General features: G+C 43.0%; 1 long non-coding RNA gene across 1 annotated transcript in view; it reads right to left on the reverse strand.

Moving 5' to 3' along the window:
* Positions 1-714: 714 nt before the first annotated feature.
* LOC309686747 overlaps positions 715-12,140 on the reverse strand; it is a 64,949-nt gene continuing 53,523 nt past the window's right edge. The window contains exons 3-4 of the long non-coding RNA XR_014270573.1: positions 3,230-3,356; positions 715-765 (exon numbers count right to left, since the gene is read on the reverse strand). This is a non-coding gene — a long non-coding RNA (uncharacterized lncRNA). The remainder of the gene's footprint in view (positions 766-3,229; positions 3,357-12,140) is intronic.

The following is a 12,140-nucleotide window of genomic DNA, read 5'->3' on the forward strand; positions in this document are numbered from 1 at the left end:
GTAAGTTAAAACCACTCTCTACTAGAAACTGCGCGAACCACTGACTTTAGATCTGGATCCCGCCTTTTACAAAGCTGCTGGTGGGCTCAGATCCAAGGCTTTGGTTCAAGCTCTTATCTACTCCATACTAGAATGACTTATACCATACGTCCTTTATAATAAATAGCCTCACAGTGAGGAAGCACAGTATTGGCATGGTTCATATTTACATCACTTTTTTTCTAAAGCCAATGCACATGGTTTAAGGAAAGCATTGAAAATACTACAGCTTTCGAATATTTTGCCTTATGTGGTTTACAGCCAGCATAGTCAGTGGCTGCGTAAGCTTCACCCATTTTCACATGACATGCTAAGCGGTGCAAGTCCCAAGTAATGCCCACCAGCGCTGAGCAGAGCTGGCACAGCTGCATTCCACCGCAACGGTGCCCTGAGCTGTGCCACTACACTCTCCCGGCTCCCCACAGCAAAGGTCTCCATTCTCTGTCCCCACCACCTCCTCTTTACAAAGGCTCACACACACTTACAGAAACAAATGAACAATTCCATTATGTGCCTGGCAGCCTGTGCACTTTCCTTCTGATTCACAATAGAGGCGCTCCATTGAAAAGATCCATATACAGGGCGGGGTGGGGGTGGGATCTGAACGAGTCTCCAGCAAGCACACATATTATCAAAGCCTCATTTCCACTTAACACAAGTTGCTTTGGGAACTAATGCAGCTGACTTGAGGGGAAAACACAAACAAACAATCTCTTTTTCCATTAGCTAGGGGTGAGAAAAAAAAAAAAGGAAAAAAAAAAAAAAAAAATCGAACCGGTGCCATCTTTGTTGAAGAGCTCTACAAAACTAATGGTTTAGGGGAGCTGAGGAGCATGGATGAGGGACAATTTGTGACTGATCACTGCCATCTGAACATGGCACGCTGACAGCTGAAAGAAGAGCACAGAAAGGCAAAACAAAACAGGCATATGTTTAATCCGGGCAGGCTCAGTCCCCAGTATTCACTTCCAGTGAAAAATACAAGGCAGGAGAAAGTTGGTCCCTCTGCCTGCTCAGCTCAGCACCCACGTAACTCCCTGGCATACACGACAGGACATTCTCTGGGCACATTAAAAGGGGGCATTATTCCTTCACGTGCTAAAAAAATAATCAAGAAAGGGCAGGAGTAGTGGTACAATTTAATTTATCTTAAAATGTGTTCCTCGCCACCAAAGAACTTCCCTTTCTTTAATACTTTGCCAATGAGCTCCTGCACTCTCCGATACAAAGAAAACTAAACAAGATTCAACAATTTTGTGACTGCAACAGAGAGCTGATCAAATGATTATAAAGGCCACAGAGATGGTACGAAGATACCTTCCCCTGAACTTCAATGTGTGCCGCCTCAGAGAGCAACAAGAAGGAAGCTGTGAAAGGGAAATCATGCATGTTACCCTGGTCTAACGTCCATGAAAAAAAAAAAAAAAAAAAAGACAGTAATAATAGTATTTTGATTTATGCTCTGCAGAGCTGAGGAGGAATGCTCGCCACCAGGAGAGTGGGATGGAGAGAAAGCAAAGGTGTGCTGAGAGCAATCACAAGTGGGTCACTGTGGTGCTCTTCTCTTACTGGTTTGGCCAGGACTGCTACCCGATGCCTGAATGAGGGTGCTTGCTCCAGAGGGCAAGGCATTTCCCCACCTGAGCTGCAGGGATGGGGGACAGAGACAGGAGGGTAAGAACCAGAGCCCCTAAAGGCCGTACAGCAGTGGTTTCAAACAGATTTGCATTAATACCTCATTTCACAACTGCAAAAATCGCCTCAGAATCCTACTGAAAGTCTTGTATTCCTGTTTGGGCTCGTAGTTCCTAGTGCAAGATCTGCATGTAAAAAGCAGTTGGCTACACTGATTTGCAAGGGTTTCAAACTTTTTGGATAAATCAGTACAAATGCCTACGGGACTATTACAATTTCCCAAGCAATGGCTCTTGTGCTGACCAGAAAGGAAATATTTAGCTCCCTGCAGCTAGCCTGTTGATTTCAAAAGAAACTTAATAGCTCTATTCCTACAAAGCAAATACAGAGCAATCACCAGGGCCCGGCTATGCTCTCCTCTCTTCTGAAACCTGGTAAGCAACAAATGTCCGCAAATGCCACCAGCCAAAGGGTTTTGACATTCTACACATTTGTTGGATTGTATCCCTTGCTTCTTCAATGTGGGTCTTGTTGATTCTGCAGGTTTCTTACAGTAATTTTCTCTCCTTCAGCACACTCATGGGGCAGAGCAAAGTAAATAATTTGAAATTTTTATTTAAGAAAGAGGCTGGTAGTTTTTAGTTTTCATTTATGCAGCATTTTCAGTGGCTAAAAGTTTTACAACTGTAACATTGTCTCTTTACTAGACAAAAAAGACTCAGAGGTCATTCTTTTCTAATGAGAAATGAAACCAAAAATATGAACACTAGAGAGAAAAGGTGAGCTTCTCCCTGGGACTTATGACTGCCTTTATTAAAAAAAACCTATTAACTCAGGACAACATGATTCAGCCTCAGTCAGGGAACTGTTAGTTCGGCTGCTATTTAAATATCCAAGTGCAATTTGCAACTCTAGTTATGAAAGGGGACATTATTTTCTTTATACTTTTAACTCTACTTGTTCAAAGACACACTGATGAAGCAATTAAGGCAGATGTATTATTAAAGCGGGTTTAGAATTTACAGGCTCTGCAAAGAAGTTTGGTATTTCAAGGACATGTTTAAACATAAAAATAAGAACTATGTACTTAATACAAAAATATCACTTTAAAATGCTGTAAAATCAGATTACTCATGACATTATCACCAACAGTAAGAGAATTGTATATGCATTTGTCTGGCTTTGTGTTGTATGTTCTTCAGTAGCCTCCTTCTGCAGAGTTCCCATATGATATAGATTCCAAACTTGGAAATATTTAGGCACATGCCTAACTTTCAGGGAGAATAGCCTCTTTGATTTAAACAGGGTTTAACCCTTATAAACGTTAGAATGATTGCCTGTTTGTGGGATTGGACCTCATGGGGCCCATTTTCAAAAGCTAAGTGCATTACATATTTTTACTGCTGTTTCTGGGTTTGCCATTAAAGTTCTCTCCCTCCCTCTCCCATCTGTTTTTATTGCCTTCGACAGAAATATCACGACACTCTGAGGTAAATAATGATTAATTTAATTACAAACTAACTGTAACTTATGACAAGACCCTCCAACCACTTACCTCAAATCATACGAGTGTTTCAAGATGCAATTGTAAATCTCCTTTTTTCCCCCCTCTCTCACAGGAGATGTTGCAGCCTTTTTTTTCTGATGTTTTGCATTAAAACTCTCTCCCTGTGCTCCAGGATCTTAAACAAAAACAAAACAAGCAACACTCAGAATGAAAATGTCATTTCAAGCGATTGGTGGGTGGCTCAGGGGAAATCCCTGACCTTTCTCCAATGTATATTTCATTATCTAAAGCAAGCGTGATAACTCCCCCCAGCTGAAGCAGCATGAATGCTCTCCTGTGGGCTGTACTTTAAAAAAAAAAAAACAACACAAAAAACAAACACCACATACACAACCCCCCCACTATTTTAGACCACTCAAAAATATGTTATTTTTAAAATCTGCAAGATAGTACACTACTAAGTATACATTTAAAGCACAATCCAGTATATACCAGACTCCACAAATTTATGAAGGTGAGAAGGAAAGAAAGCCCAGAGATACAAATCAGAAGAAAAATCATTATGTAAAGTATCAAAATGTTACACGGGAGAGCAATCATCAGTTTTATTATTATTACTATCACTGTTATTACCACTAATAATATGTATACGGCCAACTCCCTAAATCTTCACTGAGTTACTGTAGTATTTCTGTAGTAGTGGTGTGGGGGAAGTAGTAGCCATGCTGGAGAAGCAACGCAGCATTAGCACTACAAAACCCAGCCCGGCTGACGAGAGAGGAAGGAAGGGAGGAGGAGCGAAGAAGCAAATGAGTAAGAGAAACTGGCAGGTCTCTAATACAATCAATTTTGACATTCTCCACCATCACCAAAAAAGGTCTGAACGGTTCTGAATTTTCAGCGAGTGCTGCTACCAGAGCACTCTCTCACCACCCCCCGTTTCACCCTCCTCCCTCTCCCATACCTGCAGCAAGGCAGGCCAGGAACTGGCTGGGTACGTAGAGCCTCCAAACCAGGCTCTGTCAGCAGGAAAATCCCTTGGCTACGAGAAGAAAACGCTGCCAGCCAGCGCAGAGTTCAGTCTCCCTCTGAGAGCACGGTCTTGCATTTGCATGGCCCCTCCGGATTATAGGCATCCCAGTTATTTCTCTACAAGCAATTTTTAGCACCAACTATATTCATTCTTGCTCTGTAAGAAGCCTGAAAGACAAACCATTCCTGGGGCTACACCTGTGAGTATCCCCATTGAAGCCAACAAACTTTCACAACACAGAAAAGAGGAGGATTTGACCTCGCGTGCATGGAAGCCAGACTGCTTTGGTTTTCTTCCTCAGCTAGGACAGACAGACAGCTCTGAATAATATTTTCCATTGCTTTTAATTAAGAAATAGAGACATTATCCACAGCCTTCTGTGGCTGTACATACTTCAGAAAATACAACTTTTCCAAAAGCAGTCAGAAATTTAAAAAGTACAGCTTTCTACATCGCAGTTTATTCCCACACACACTCCTGGACTCAGAGCAAAGACCAACACACAAACAAGGGGGACAGTGGGCTTCCTTTGACACCTGTGCAGAGGCTGCTGCACCTACCTCACCACTCCCCAGAACTGCTTATGGTACAAACAAATCCAAAATACTCCATTCAAATCACCCTGCTCCCCCACTCCACCGTGCTTGCTCGTGCTTACGTGGTGTAGCTGCTTGCTTGAAGGAGCCTGCTCTCAACGTGAATAAAGGTTGCAACAGCCAAGCCTACAGACTTGCAGGAAGAGGACAAAGCCCTCTAAAGCTGTGACACAAATCCAGAGAAGGCTGGAAGTTCAAAGTGAAATGAGGACACTCTGTCCATGACTCATGCCACCTAGAAACCATTCTTAATTTAAGAAAATGTGTTAAAGGGATTATTTTACGGCTTGTCACTCTGCTGAATCAACTAGGTTCTGCCTCTCATTTTTTTCCCCAAATCAAATACAAGGTGGCCAGGGATTCTATTTTAAGATCAAAATCAGCATAAAATCCTCCTGTTCTCACTTGCATACTTACATTTTTAATGCTCTGTTTAAAGAGACAAATAATGTTGTCTGAGGACCAGATCCCCAGCTATCTTCCATTGCATGACCTATGGACAAATGCTATGGAACACTTCCTGAAGGGCTGAAATAGCTCCGAATGGCACTTGAGCTTCTGCAGTGCAACTAACATATAAGAGTTTGGCTCTTAATGCATGTTGTCACTTAACCTTAATTTTCCTGTGCTTCAGTTTCCCCTTCTTCTACAGCAAAGATAACAGTATTCCCCCATCTCAGAGGGCTGATGCAAGGAACACAGCACCCATGCTGATTTAGTGGATAATCTGGTAACGTGGACAAAGTTATAGATCTCTTAACTCACGTGAGGTTGAAACTTCACATCCACAGAAAAAGATCCCATAAACCAAAATGAGGAGTGAGTTGTCAGCCTGTTCCTCTGAAACCATTTTGCTGGATAGTCATTTCACTAGTACAACTCTCTTCTCCTGGGTGCTCCCAGCAAGCGTGGGGGATACTGAATGGATTCACTGTAGTCACACAACAGCTTTACAGCTGCTGAAAAAAGGCCTATTGTAGCCCTGCATTTTACTATCTCAAGTAGCATACATTAATTTGCTGTACAGCTTCCATTACCCATCTGATCCTTACAGGAGCAGCAAATCAGGGTTTGTCTAATGAAAAGAGATTTAACTGTGATGGAGGACATTGACATTTTCTGGTTTTCTATTAAGAAAAAAAAAAAAAGGAAGAGGTAACAATTTCAAACACTGAAAGTTCAGCGTAACAAAAAGACTTCAATTTTTTTTTTTTTTTTTTGCTACATCATGATACTGTGAGCCAAATTTCACAATCAGAAAGCAGCGGCAGGCCTGCCACACACACATGCGCTCTTCCTGTAGTCACCGTCCACTCATGGCTTGCACCTCTGTGTATTTATGATATTTTCAGTAACCTCAATGGTATCAAAAACAACTGTGACTCTTAATACAGAGCTATTCAATCGCACATACAAAGCCTCATTCGACAGTCAGATATGCTGGACTTTGCAAAAACACATGTGAGTAGATTTGAGAGCCCATATCTAAATGTCTTGATTTTTCTCTGTAGTGTCTGGGTTCAAGTCAGGGAGGAAGGAGAGTCCTGAATTAGGCACATCCCTCCCAGCATCCAACTACTCCACTCTCCCCCTTCTGGAGAAATGAATGCAGCTTCTAACAAACTATAGGAGTATTTTGTCAGCTCTTCCATTCTTCCCAGTGCAACAAATGAGGCGGCGATTGGCTTCTCCAGCTCCCAGCAGAGCTAAATGAAGGCTCACTCTGAAGTACAAATCCCCCTTCCTCCTCCCATACATGTGGCATTAACCCGGCCAGCTGCAAAGCAGCTGAATTCAGCCAGGCTCCCCTTAAAACAGCCGCACATCACACCTGCAGCATATGGTACTGCTAACCCCCAAGAATTAAATGATAGTCAATCAGCACACATCTCCTCCAAACGCAGTACTTCCCTTGAAAGCTGTGAGACTGGACAAAAATCATGAGGTTTTTTCTCTGCCTTCTGGCTTCAAAGCCATAGGAATGCAACAGGTGCTGTGCTGTTCTGCACTTAGAAGGCAGAAATATTTTGATTTTTAACAAAGGCCAAGATGGACAACACCCCCCACCCCCCTTGTTTGTTTGTTTTGTTTTTTTTTTTTTTTGTTTGTTTGTTTGGGTTTTTTTAAGAAAATCAAATATCACAAGAGTAGCAGCCTGATAAAATGCCACCAGTGGTACCCCTCTTTCCCCCCTGGCCTTCCTTCATTTCACAGTGGTGCCTCTCCCAGAGGGCTGATGGAGCTGAACAGACTGAGCTGATGCTCCATTCTAGTCAACTTGTACGTTCCTTATGCTGCCATGAGTTGACTCTGCTCAAAACTGATGAAAAGCCACGGCAGTGGAAACAAAGAATCAAGTAAAGCAAAAAAAAAAAAAAAAAAGAAAGAAACCCCAGGTCAAACTACAGAGAAAGACTCCGCTTGTATTCTTGGATTTGGGGCCGGCTTGCCTACCTCCAAGCTGGGGCAACAGACAGGACTGTCGGTCTCCCTCACTGTCCCTCTAGGCCAAGCGGTTCTGGGGTGGGCCTGGACAAAACCTCCATGGTACCATCATGTGTAACAGGACGGAGCCAAGATCGGATCAGAGCAAAGCAAAGTGCTAAAATGCGATCTCATTTGGGGACAAGCTATGATGGGTGGAGAAATGGCAGCACTGGGCTCTTTGGGCACCTGCTGTCACAGGGACAGGGACTCTTTCCCAGTCTCGCAGAGACGGGGCTGCTGCCTTCCCTTGCCTCTGCCTAGGATCTGGCAGGGTCAGGCACGTGTTCCCATTTGGTGTATCAAACACAATAAACTCCCCTCTTTTCTTAACAGCCGAGAGCGACTTTATCACATGATTTTTGGAGGAAGGGCCATGGGCCCTCACTCACTGCCTCCATGGCCTTGATGCAGCCATTGGTTTATCATTAAAAGGTGACCCGCAGAGCAATGCTGTCCTGCTTGCTCAGAGGGGTGGTTAGGTCTTTCTTTCCAAGTCATAATCATTCCTTAAGCGTTTCTTCTGAAGTGTCCCCTCGCCCCAGCATCTGAGCGCCGCAGGAAGGCCTGGGAGAGACTGACTGTGCCTCACATCGGCGGCCTCCCCCTGTGGCAGGGGACCCTGCCACACCACTGCCTGCACCCACCGAGGCATAACCCTCGGCAGCCCCCGGCTCTGCAAAACCCAGAGTGCCAACAGAAGAGGAGCTCAACACCATCCACCCACCCTCAAGCTAGGCTGGACAAGAACATGCTTTTGAAAAACTTTAATGTTTTGCTCATGAAAAGCAAGGGGTTAGCATCTCTCTCTGCTAAAGGGCACATATAGTTTAGAAAGAGGTGCTAAGAAAATGAAGTATGGCATGCTTTGCAATGTCCAGATACATACTGAGCTCCTCAAATGCAACGGCTCTAGAGAAAAGAAATTTCATGTTCTTTGGGACAGACAAGTCTGGTATTTTTTTACCCCATTACTTTCTGCTTTACTTACTCTGGCTCACCCACCTTCTAGCTATAAGAGGTTGGATTTGGAGATGTAGTTGTTTGCTGCTTTATAGAAATATTGAACAATCAATATTCCTTATACATTTACATATCTCCAATTCCACAGAGTACAGGACACTTCAGCAGAAACCTGTGGTGACCTTTGTTGCAGGAAACTGGAGGCCTCACCATAAGCTTTTTTTAGAACAGAAATCTGACTAAGCCACAACCAGGTCGGCATCACTGTAGTTTGCTCTTACTTTTTGAGATCGGCAGGACTAGGCCAGTAGGTTGGCCAGCAACTAAAATCTTCCAGGCAGATGAAGGAAAGTTGTCCTCTGCCTGGATTCGGTGAGTTGGTTGGCTACAAAAGCTGGTTGGCTTTTGTAGACAAATCTACTCTTTTAATCAAGGAGAGACAGGACACTGAGAAAGATGAAGCTTTTGTCTAAGTCTACTTGTCCAGGCTTTTTTTTTCTTTTAAAGAAAAACAACATCGTACTGCTTATGTCATCTCTATTTCTACTTCCTTTTCTTCAACACAAATCGTAACACGAGCATTTCAGCAAATACCAGGTTTGGTAGTAGGATCTCTGGGCTGCCAACTGTCAGATCCAGAAAGCAGGACTGTCACATCTGCCAGATTCGCTCTCACACCTACTCTCTAAGGTAACATCACATATTTTTCCAAGTCATGCTAGCAATAATACGACATTACATCTCACCATACCATATGTTCCTTCTCTGCCTCAGGACACACACCAAAAAGAGCCTACACACCTTTAAATAAAGGATGCCCTGCCAGTGTTTTACTATGACCGATAGCCTCAGTTCAGTGCAGGATCTGACCACCCTCTTTAATTTAAGGGCAAGAGCACTGTCTCCAGAGGCACACGTTCATGTCAGCAGGTCAAGCACAAACTGCTAGACATGGGTCACTACTGGTTAAGCATCTAATGTGCACGTGGCATTGTATAAACTCCTTAAGGAAGATATGATCCTTCTTTCAATAGAAGATTTCTTCTTTCTAACTTCTCAAAAGAGCCTTCCTTCTCTGAGGCCTACTCACACCAACCTTCCCCTTTCAGTAATAACTACAAAAAGGGAAGAAAGAACATTAAGAAAGAAAAAATATTAAATGTGTTTTACTAACTGGTACAGCTACAAGATCAGATCGCTGAAATATGCCTTTCTTTCCATCCCTTCTTCCCACAAGGGAAGCTACCTTACTGCTTTTGTCCAGATCAGGCATGTAGTTTTTGAAGAAAGTCTCCAGATAATCTGTCCTGCCTGGGCTTTTGGTTGCACTGTGGGATGGTCCTGAAGCATGTGAACTGAATCCTTCTTGCGAGGAACTAAACTAGAAGTATCATGTTCTCCAGAGCACGCAGTTAACAGCGCCACACTGCTCAGAAGTAAAAGTAACCCTGAAATGTGCCTGGTGTGAACCTCATGAGCACAGCACCAAGTTTTTCACTATACAGATAGTCACCACTTGGTCCATACTACTTGCTAATGTAGGCATAACCACAAAACCCAAATATTCTGCTCTCATTCATCTTTATGGCACCAAATAAAATGATATTATTATATTCTACTGTAATATTGCATCAGTGTAATAGTGACAGCAGCAAGAGCATTTTGAAGTGAACAATGATGAGAAAAGAGAATAAATCAAAGTAGTTTCAGCTACAACAACTAACCTAATTTCTGTAGTTTTACAATGAGTTCTTCTACTCTTCAAAGTATTTTCTTTGTCTTGCACCAAAATAGTGAAGAATGGTTATAGAAGGGAAAAGTAAAAGAAACTGGATAAAAAGACAGAAAAAGGTACTACCCTTCACCCACTAAACCCCATGAAAAATATAATAAACTTCAAGCATTAGTTGTAAAAACAGCCAGCAGAAAATTTTACACACTAGTGCTTTTTAAATGTGACTATGTTGTCATCTGAGCTTATGTTAAATATCGTCTGGTATTTTTTCCTCACAGCGGATCTTATGATCTCTTGCCAAATGTCATTAAAAAGACCTCCAAAATCTTGAAATTTCTCATAATTAATTCAAGTAATAAGACAATCATTGCACCTTTTTGCAGTGCATTAAAGGCTAAGAATCCTATAGCATGAATGTCTAACTTTCTCAGTTACCTTTTGCCACCTATTAAGAAGCACCTGCTGAGCCTACAGAGGTCTGCAGGCCACACAGAGGTCTGCAGGCCACTGGCTAGAAACCACCTGTCTATACATTCCACCACATTTGTTGAAGGCATTATCAATAAGGGGAAAAAGATCTTTTCCTCATAAGCTGTTTGTCCCTAGCAGTAACAAGAATATAACGCTCAAGAGTTCCACTCAAAGTTGCTAAGAAATACCTGGTGATGGAAACGTCCTTGTGTTCCTGCTGCAGGAAACCAACTAAACCTCATCGCTCCATCTGTTCAACTTCTGCTAAACTGCTCTGGACCTGGCAGCAAATTCGTGAGCAGGAGTGACATTGACCACTGTGCTGAGGACCTGGCCGAGGCCAAGTGAAATGCTTTCCTAGTACTCAATAACTTCTTGAAAGCTTCCTTCTTCCTTCGTGTGCCTTCCACTGGCCCTCCATGCAAGAGAAGACTCCAAGCTCACCGCAAGCAGAAAGCCCAAGTGCGGAGGAAGTATATGTAAAATCCACAGTCTCACTTCACCACCACTGTCCATTTTTCATGAATGAAAAGGACAAAGTCAGCAGGGGAAGCTGGGCCCTGTCATGACTGCTGTTCGGTTTCTCTCTTCAAAGCGTTGTAGATCTGTGTTCATTTCCTTCAAACACAATTGTTTCTATGTATTAAACTGGCCAGAGACATAGTTTCTAGTCTGGTTAATTTTTAAGAGAGCACAGCTTTGTGCCTAACTCCTCATCTTGCATTTTTGAGAGCCATCCAAGAAGGTCCAGTACCTTTAATAACTGATCTGTGCATTTAAACTGAATTTTTTAGTGACTCTACACACAGGAGAGAAAAGGTGAGTGGTTGGGCTCTAACCTCCCAGGTCAGCTGCACAGGCCAGCACCATGTTATGTCTCTCATACAGCCCTGGTCACATCACTTTGTCTTGGGCTCCATTTGCCTCCTGCAGAACACAGAAAGCAAGAGTGAAGGTGCTGTTAATTTAGAGCAGAGGAAAGCTGGAAACCTAAAAATACCGTATTTGTTAGGAAAGTGTGGGAGAAGCAAAGGGAGTTAGGATATTCTCCCTCCTTAAAAGACTAAGGGGTCCCATAAGCTGTGAAGTCCATGAAGGCTGGTTTCTTGTGGCTTTGCCTCCCGCAGGTAGGTGACCCCATGCCCAGTAAGACACACGCACTCTGAGCAAAGCCAGCGCTGCACTGGGAGCACCCACAACAGCTCGCACCCCAGTGTGCTCTCACATCCATGGTAACACAGGCGAGCCTTTCCTTCAGAAAGGTCACTAATTTCTGTCATTGTCCTATATCAAGCTGCCTGTTTCGTAAAACTGCTAGGAGTTCAAGGACTTTGTAATCTCAACCTGTCTGTTAAATTTAGCTGGAACTGGCCAGTGGATTCCAATGTTACTGCAGAGAGACTGAGAGGGAGATAGCATGCTCCAGAAAGAAAACAAACTAAAACATCGGTCTTGGACCATGAAAAATTATGTTGGACTGGAAAGAAAGGTAAACAAGTGGATCTGATGTTAAAACTCAGAACTGCAGTGCCAGTTCTGCAAGATTCATTAGTATCAAATCCAAGCATAGTCTTGCCCAGGGAGGTTTATTTTACCTATGGTGGTTTGAAACACAGCTTTACTTTTACTCACTGTGAATTGCATTATGCTTATGAATAATATTAGGTATATTTTCTG

This window comes from Vanellus vanellus (genome assembly GCF_965231255.1).
Source record: "Vanellus vanellus genome assembly, chromosome: 2".
Classification (NCBI taxonomy): Eukaryota; Metazoa; Chordata; class Aves; order Charadriiformes; family Charadriidae; genus Vanellus; species Vanellus vanellus.